General features: G+C 45.2%; 1 protein-coding gene across 4 annotated transcripts in view; it reads left to right on the top strand.

Annotated features, from left to right (window-relative positions):
• LOC143283053 (protein kinase C-binding protein NELL1-like) overlaps positions 1-7,500 on the top strand; it is a 273,814-nt gene that overhangs the window by 128,213 nt on the left and 138,101 nt on the right. The window lies entirely within an intron of this gene.

The following is a 7,500-nucleotide window of genomic DNA, read 5'->3' as shown; positions in this document are numbered from 1 at the left end:
AAACAGCCGGAATTCTTCCCTTAAATGAATATCGTGAGTTAGCAACAGCAAAATTCGCTGTGAGATACATTTCAATGACAAAAAATGTCATTGCTGATGAACTAACAGTAAGATCTGACATTGATTTTCCTAAAAGAGCTAAAGCTATTTCATCACAAGAAACAGTTCCAACTTACATTTCAGATTTGTTAAAAGAATCTGATGTTAACATGAAAGAGTTAGCTGCAAAACCACATCATACTCCTGTTCTTTTTGGGAAATGTTGAAAGCAGATTTTGATGTATGTTATTCCGAAACAAAAAAGGAAGAAAACATCAATACCACGACAAGTACTGCCAAAATTCACATAGCAGAAAAATATCAGAATCATCTCCGTATGTTTACCGATGGATCTGTTCTTGACGACAAAAATGCTGGTGCGGCTTTCTGTATTCCTGCCTTTAAAGTTGAAAAAATTTACTGTATTGGAAAACATCTTTCCATCTTCACGGCTGAGTTAATTGCTATTATACAAGCTCTGAACTACTTAGTGAGCCATCAAATAGTTTTTTTTCGAAAATAGCATTCTTTGTTGAATCCAAATCAGTACTTTATGCTTTGGAATTATGTAGCCTTGAAACAAGACCTGACTTAGTTATTGAAGCAAATCATTTGTAGTTGTTTGAGGATTAAAGGGACTGAGGTCAGTTTTTGTTGGGTGCCTTCTCATATGGGCATTCATGGCAATGAAACTGCTGGTAAAGCAGCTAAAAGAGGAGCACAAGATTCAGAAAAATCGACAAAAATACATGCAGTCTTTCCGTAAAAGAGGCATACATTTTGTTAGAAAAATCAGCATGGGGTCGATTTCCCAACCGATGGAAGGAAAAGCCTTTAAAACATAAAGGGACGTTATTCCCCGGGAATATTATTAAAGAAAAGATACCGAATCCATCTGCTTGCTATACAAGATTAATAACCTCTACTTTCTTCCGTATAAAAACTTGATACTCTGAAGACAAAGTATAGTAAAAATGTTACATGCATCTGTGGTAAGCAGTTCAGCTTGTACCATTGTTTGTTTCACTGTCAGCAGTTACGTACCTTCTTGCCCAAGTATTTCAAAGAGAATAACTATTCTGCAGATGATTTTTGGAAAGTTATTTTTGACGAGGTTCTTATGGTCGAACTTTCGCAGGCAGTAGTTCATAGCCCTGTTTCTACATTCCTTTAATGTACTTCAGAATTGTGTTAATGGTTTCGGATTATTATTATCATTATTGAATTGTTACCGTGAAATGTAATTGCATGTTAGTTATGCATTTTTGGGGTAGTTTTCTACCTTTTCTGTTTTCCTCTCCCCCACTCCTCGCCCCCTTTTTTTCTCCTTTTTTATTTATTTTTATTTATTTATTTTTTTAATCGTCTAATATGACTGATAATGAAGAGACGCTAAACTAAAGAACGCGCACACGCACACGCACACACACATACACACACCTTTCCAAAGCGCGCGCGCGAGCACACACACACACACACACACACACACAACTTTGCCAAAGCGCGCGCGCGCACACACACACACACACACACACACACACACACACACACACACACACACACACACACTGCCTGGATACATCTCATGTCTTTCGTTTGTTTGTGACCTGACCATCCCAGCCATGCGCGAGTTTGATCGACCTCCATCTCTGTCTGTCTCTGTCTCTCTCTGTGTCTGTCTCTCTGTCTCTGTCTCTCTCTCTGTCTGCCTCTCTGTCTCTCTGTCCTGTGCGGTCCTTTTCCGATTATTTGTTTGTGGAGTGAGAGAGCGAGAGAGAGAGGGAGAGAGAGAGAGTGGTGGGGGGGGGGATGGAGTGGAGTGGATGGCATTCCAGAAAGGTCTTCTTCTCCATGGTCATTTATTCAACGTCGCCTCGGTGTGACACTGACGCGGAAAATGATGACGTGTGTGCTGATGGCTGCGACAGATAGCTACCATCCTCACTTCCATTCTCTCTCCGTCCCCCCGCATCCCCACCCCCCTCCACCCCACCCCCGGCCCTCCCCCCTCCCTCCTCCTGAAAATATGCATCTCCTGGCATTGATCTGGAGCCTGTCGATGGCGCTACGTGTCATTTTCACTACGTTCACTAGCGATACGCATCAACTGCGCAACGTGCCATTACATCTATATCTACGTTTAGTATCACGACCTGTTTATGGCTCCACTACTGTAATCGCTACGTGTCAGTAGCTCTACTCGATTGATGACGACTATGTCAGTGATCATGTCTGTCCGTAGGTGAATGTACTTTTCACAGAACAGCTCGGAGTTGCTCGGTTACTCAGATCACAACGGCCTGCTAGTGACACCAGTTCCCAGAATCTTTCGCCATTCAAACATTTCCCACACTGACTGGAAAATCTGGCAGAATGCGAAGTAAAGATTATCAGTTTACAGTCATTGTCGGGAAATGACTGGATGCGTTCAGACATTTCCAGAAACGACTGCCTGAACTAGTCATTCCTGGAAACGTCTGAAAAGTTGAGGCATTTTCGGAAATGACTGGTTTCCAGAAATGACTGTTCCAAACACACAAAAAAACATTCCTTGTCTTCCTCCCCTTTTCTTAGTCTTCCTGCCTGACGTCTATCTGAGAGAGAAGGACAAAGAAAGAGACAGTTGGCGTGAATTGCACTGCATCCAGTACCAGGCTGTTCGGCTGTACATCAGCAGTGCTGCAGCAGTGAAACGCAGTGATACGTATCTCGAAGGTTGGCACACACAAAAAAAGATTTTGTTTTAAATGCAGTTGATATGTGGCGCAATTGGCGCGTATCGATGAAGCACGTTAGGTGGGCAAAACATATTGATATCGACACATAACGCTATTGACAAATATAGTGCTATCGAAACATAAAGCTATTGACTCGTAGCGCTGCTGACACGTAGTCCTATTAAGAGACGATAAAACTGAAAACAGTAGTGCTATCGATACGTACTGCTATTGGACATGATGATAACGACACATAGCGTATTTTACATGAAACGCTATCAGGAGGTACTACGTTTCTAAACTGGGAAATGGTGATGATTTTATCAGACTTTGGTGTGTGTGTGTGTGTGTGTGTGTTACGCGCACGCGTGGTGTTGTTTCTGTATGCCTTTTTTTTTTCTTCCCCCCCCCCCCTTTATTTGTTTGTTCTGCTTGTAATTTCCGTGTATCACTGACTTTTCCACTCGACGTCGTTCTTTTTATCTCTGAGATCATCAAGTGATTCTGATTCCGACCTCTCCAAACTGGGGTCAGTGACCTCTTCACCCATCGCGCTCCGTGCACCCGGGGCTGGGAGGGGGTCGTGTTGTAATCACGTCCTAATTATCTGCCTGCATGCTGACTGGGGCCGGAGGGGGAGGGGTGCGTGGCGTTGGGTGGTCCTCATTTAGGCCCCCCCGGCTCTAACGGCGTGTAGGCTGATGGAGGGAAACCAGTTTTCATACTCACCGATCAGTTCACGTCAATCTTGGGGTATGATGCGTGGACAACCATGAACTATGCGTTAAACAGAGCTGGGTAATTTGATTTGGGTTCACCGATCCACGAGGGTGAGAGAGTTCAACGAGCTGTTAGCTAGCACCTTTTAAAATCGAGTCGTTCAGGGATTGGGTGATGGTTTCGTTCTTCGAGGGGGCGAGTCCTGGATGTCTGTCTGGGTTGTAAGTCCGTCTGGGGTTCAAAGGGGTGAGTCCTTCTGTCTGCAGAGGGTCGAAGTCCTGGCTGTTGTTCTGGCGTTACAAAGGGTAAGTTTTGGTTGTTGTTCTGGCGTTACAAAGGGGAAGTTCTGGTTGTTGTTCTGGCGTTACAAAGGGGAAGTTCTGGCTGTTGTTCTGGCGTTACAAAGGGTATGTTCTGGCTATTGTTCTGGCGTTACAAAGGGGAAGTTCTGGCTGTTGTTCTGGCGTTACAAAGGGGAAGTTCTGGTTATTGTTCTGGCGTTACAAAGGGGAAGTTCTGGTTATTGTTCTGGCGTTACAAAGGGAAGCGTTACAAAGGGGAAGTTCTGGTTATTGTTCTGGCGTTACAAAGGGGAAGTTCTTTCTGTTGTTCTGGCGTTACAAAGTGGAAGTCCTTTCTGTTGTTCTGGCGTTACAAAGGGGAAGTCCTTTCTGTTGTTCTGGCGTTACAAAGGGGAAGTTCTTTCTGTTGTTCTGGCGTTACAAAGTGGAAGTCCTTTCTGTTGTTCTGGCGTTACAAAAGGTAAGTCCTGGCTGTTTTTTTGTGGCGTTACATGAGGGAGTCTTGATTGTCTGAAGAGGGGTGAAGTCCTGGCGGTTTATCTGGCGTCCCAAAGGGGTTGTCTGCAGAGGGGTGAAGTCCTAACTGCTGTTCTGGCGTTTCAGATAGGAAGTCCTGATGTTGTTGTTTTTTCTGGAGACATCTAGAAACATTGGATTGTATCCACCGAGCACTATACACACAACAAAATTCTTTAATCAGGGTTAGCATGGCCCATCGGTCAGTTCATTCACACTGTCTGATCATCCGGATATGAGAGCGTTTGCAAAGTTATTGAAGATCGGTGCATTCCTTGAATGAGAAAGAGAGACGGGTGGTAGGTATGGGGGGGCAGGGAGGCGAGGGGGGGGACAGCTAAGGAAACATTTGAAATTACTGAAAGACAAACACGAAGTGGTCGAAGAGTGTTTTTACGGTTATTTGCGAGCGTGTCTCTCTCTCTCTCTCTCTCTCTCTCTCTCTCTCTCCATCTGACAGGGATCAGGTGTAGGGAGTACAAAATCAGTTCAGCAGTGATGATGGCGTCGATCATTTGTTGCCGAAGGGGGCACTAACAGAGGCGCGCGCTCATCCCGGGGATTTAGCGGGGGATTTCCCAAGAGGAAATGCGGGGAATGAAGAGGGATCAGCAGGTCTCCACGGGGCCCGGAGGAGGGGAGGGGGGGCGAGGAGCGTGGGGTAGAGGGTGAGGTAAAGGGTGGAGGTGGGAGGGGACGGCGTAGGGAGCAGTTTGCTGGCGCTGATTAACGGCCGGGCGGCGGGTTGCGATCGCTAATGAAGAGAAAGGAGCAGGGTTATTAGTTCATCGTCAGCTCACCTCTCTATGATCACTTCGTCATGTCAAAAGCAAAAAGGTTCAGTGTAAAACGTGTCCTCTTGTTTTTTTTCATGGCGCAAGTGCATCACCAGGTCCCTACAACATTTTACAATAGATTACACACACACACACACACACACACACACACACACACACACACACACACACACACACAAATAGACGGAATGGAGGTGTTGCTTTTTTTTTTTTTTTTTTTTTTTTTTTGTTATGGTGGAGTGGGGTTAGGGTGTAAAGAGCGTGACGCCACAGAACAGCGCCACCCTTTTCTTTTCTGTCTTACCTGTGGGTGTATTGGTTTTTCCGTCAAAATAGGTTTTTGAATGGAATTTTGCCGTCTGTGTTTTTCTGAACAGGCATTTAGTGTGTGACGTACTCGGAACCCCGGTTTATTCGTTGACGAACTTTCTTTTATAATCTTTTTGACAGCAACAGAGTGCCATACTGCACAGTTGTTTTTTTTCAAAGGTGGAGATGTAGGGGCGGATGGGGGCGGGGATGGGGGGCGTTACAAGCCGAAGGAGTGAGATAGGGATGATATTTGCGGGGTGCAGGTTTTGGGGGATTGTTGTGTCTGGATGCCCGATGAGGCAATGGAGCTTTACCGAGTGGTTGGTTGTCAGACTACACACGCGCGCGCGCGCCCTGAGCGTGCGTACGTGTGTGTGTGTGTGTGTGTGTGTGTGTGTGATACGTGTCCGTGTGTTTGTCTGGCTTTTGATTAACTTCCTTTGTTTCGTTGATGTATTCTTCATCCTGTTTCCCTTCTTTTCTCTTCTCGCCGAAGACTTGTCTGACCCTCCCCTCACCCATCCCCCCACCCACCCACCCCTTCTTCCTTCCCCCGCTGCCCCATTTGTCCTATTTTAAATGTTCGAGGGTGCGATGAACCTTTTCTGATCGTTCTTCGTGTGAAATTAAATTGGAATAGTCATTTATCCCCCCAAAATGGTTCATATGGTAAAACTGATAGAGTTTACCTCTTGTTGATTATTCCGCTTGTGAAGATGTTGGGAATGTTTACTTTGAAGTATAAACTATTTTACTCGCTTCATCAAGCTGATAGAGGATCGTGGTTGAAGGTCTTGACTTCCCTCCCTCTCCGTCTGCCTGTCTCTCCTTTCTCTTTCTCTGTGTGTCTCTGTCTGACTGTCTGTCTGTCTGTCTGTCTCTTTTTCTCTTTATCTATTTCGAGTCATCATCGTTGATCATCTGCGGTGCTCCGACAACTCCACTGGGTTATGGAAAAGGTAAGGTGAGGTGAGTTCAGGGATCTGTCTCTCTGTCTCTGTCTCTCTCTCTCTCTCTCTCTCTCTCTCTCTCTCTCTCTCTCTCCACCCCTAAAGGTGACTTGGAACTGACAAGATGGTATGGCTACCAGTTCTGGAAAAGGGAAATTGAAGAGCTACTCTCTGAAAGAAGTAAGCAAGCTTTGGATCGGGAGGATGGCTATGTGACGTAGCACGACAACCATATTCTAAAAATCCGATTCTGCACGTGTTGCACTAGGAAGGCTTGCGCACGTTCAACCCGAATTTGCCCCCACACTGAAGCATGGGTGTCTGTTCAAACACGTTACAGGGAAGATGCGAGCGTGCACACACACACACACACACACACTCTCTCTCTCTCTCTCTCTCTCTCTCTCTCGTGCGCGCGGCATATTCAGTTTGCAGAATACACGCACGCTAAGAGTATGATCATGAACACATGGTAAGGATTGGAAATGGTATTTAGGGAAAACTTGCTTTTCTCCTGCTTCACCACCCCTCCTCCCAACAACTCCCCCCACCCCCCTTCTCCACTGCCTCCTCCTCTCTAGTTCATCCACCCCTTTGAGAGGTAACTAGGTCAGAAGCCAGTTCACGTATGTGTGTGTGAGGGGGAGACAGGAAGGTGAACAGGATGGTCAAACCATGCAGCGGTGAGATGGGAAAAAAATCACGCAGAATTAGTATTATTTGGAAATGATGATAATCACAAAACAGACTATGTCATTCTAGTGACGAAACATTTCATTTATAAATGCAGAATAGATACAAATCAAACCATGTATGAAGCACTTTCTTACAGACTAAAGAAACATATGTGAAGCCGAAAAATATGCACACTCGATGGAAATGATGTCCATAGCATTTTTTTTTTATTTTTTTTTAAAGAAAATGGTACCCATATATACAAATGATGGAAGGCAACGGCGTATAGAATGTTACATGAAACGTTGTGCTATCTCGTACCAGTTCCACAGGGTTCACGACAGTGGTGCTGTATGTTGGATCCGTGTGGTTTGCTCTTTGTCACGTGCCACATAGTGTAGTTGATGCTATATACTTACCATGCGTGGTCCCACAAAATTTGTGGACTTTAGTGATGGTCATTGAGATACGT

The sequence above is a fragment of the Babylonia areolata genome, chromosome 6, assembly GCF_041734735.1.
Source record: "Babylonia areolata isolate BAREFJ2019XMU chromosome 6, ASM4173473v1, whole genome shotgun sequence".
NCBI lineage: Eukaryota > Metazoa > Mollusca > Gastropoda > Neogastropoda > Buccinidae > Babylonia > Babylonia areolata.
The sequence above is the reverse complement of the archived record's forward strand: the minus strand, read 5'-3'. Positions and strand labels throughout refer to the sequence as shown.